The sequence below is a fragment of the Diaphorina citri genome, unplaced genomic scaffold (genome assembly GCF_000475195.1).
Source record: "Diaphorina citri unplaced genomic scaffold, Diaci psyllid genome assembly version 1.1 scaffold11664, whole genome shotgun sequence".
NCBI lineage: Eukaryota > Metazoa > Arthropoda > Insecta > Hemiptera > Psyllidae > Diaphorina > Diaphorina citri.
Window position 1 is genome coordinate 1 of NW_007389035.1, and position 1,612 is coordinate 1,612.

The 1,612-nt window shown below is 41.4% G+C and overlaps 1 long non-coding RNA gene across 1 annotated transcript; it reads right to left on the bottom strand.

Annotated features, from left to right (window-relative positions):
• Positions 1-13: 13 nt before the first annotated feature.
• Positions 14-956, bottom strand: LOC113472987. The gene is made up of 2 exons (XR_003395092.1): positions 229-956; positions 14-148 (listed from the first exon to the last, which is right to left on the bottom strand). It is a non-coding gene; the product is annotated as an uncharacterized LOC113472987 (long non-coding RNA).
• Between the last annotated feature and the right edge of the window lie 656 nt (positions 957-1,612).

A 1,612-nucleotide genomic window follows, 5' to 3' on the forward strand; every position in this document is an offset into this window, starting at 1 on the left:
TATTAAAAAGTAGAGGCGTTTTTTATTTTGCTGAAATATTTCTGAATGATTCATCTGGTCAGCTTTGGTTTGAACATTAATGGCCGAGTCTATAAAGGGAATTTAAACTCCTTTAACTCTTAGGCCGGCCACTCACTATCAGGTAGACCTGACAGGTGCGCCTGACAGTTCTATCTGATAGTGTGTGTTTTATCAGGTAGACCTGATAGGTGTACCTGTCAAGTTTACCTGATGTGAGCTTTAGATTTAGCAAGTCTGATTGGCTGAAAAATTTCAGCTCAGTCAGCTTGGGTTCAGAAATAATTGTTCAGCTTGGGTAAGAATAAAACAAGGCAATCAGAATAGTTCAGCGAAATAGAAAACGCCTTTCATTAGTCCAGTTAATTTTCATGTAAAAAAAAAAATAGTTAATACTTTCCTAAACTTGGTTCTTATATAACCAGAGAAACTTCTCAGTTCTACGAAAAAAAAGCAAAGCAGGCAAATATCTGTGCAGGAGTAGAGCCCAATTACCACTTTAGTGCAGAGCAGCGGTCCAAAAACTTTGCACTTTTTTCCTTTAAAGCGCTTTAACACTACGGACAGTAGGTTGTTTGCACTGATGGCTTTGCACTTTACATTTCGCAAAATTTTGACGTCACAGCATCCATTATAATGGTTATGTAAGGTATTTGAAGGGTTTTCTCCGGCAATATTACGTCAAACCTTTGGCGAAGTGTGAACTTTTTGTTTATGGAATGCCACCCAGGCTCCAGCAGTCACGGTATAGTCAAAATATTTTTATTTTTTTTTTTTCGAATAAGATGCTTTGTAAATAAATGTCGTTCGCGCCGGCAAAATATTCTTACTGGCGATCAAATGGAATTGTTCACATCTGTCGTTCAAGTCACAATATGCTAACTACCATCTAACCGCTAACTCTGGGCGTCCAAGGGATTTTAAACCCCAAGCGGAAAACTGCCTATCTCCCCGATGTCTTTCGGTGTTGACTCGCAGATATCGCGATAGATACGATTCTGTGAGCCATTCCATGAGGAATAGGTATCACTGGTTCTCCTGTAGGAATCATAGGAACGTTCAGAACATAGACTGGATGTCTCACTCTCATCACTATGATCATCAAAGTTACGGAAACTCTTCCTGGGTGAATTTCGTATGATATCAGGATGATCAAGTGCATCCGCTAGTGCTGACTCTGCCTCGCGTGACTGTTGCAGGATCTTCTGTGCCATGACTGGTCTAGTCATGGGTTGGATGGGAGGTCTGCCCCCTGTTCTATATTTGTATCGGCTCGGGCTAGACTCCCGACTGGTATCTGTTGACCTTGGTATCCCGGAGCTGCCACGTCTAGGCCGGGCTGTAAGGTGTGGCGAGTAGGAGTTATAGGCTTTCTCCTATCCTGTCTTCCTCCTTTCTTTGATTTCGGGACGATAAGACCATACCAGTTACAGTTCCCTCTGTCAGACCTCTTAAAAAAAAAACCTTTTATTGCAATGTAGATTCAATTTTACTGACCAGTTAATAGATGTACAATATGTACATACCTGTTGAAGGCAGAGTCCCGTACTGCAGAATTAGGATCGGACAATAGTTTCACTATGAATGGCACTAG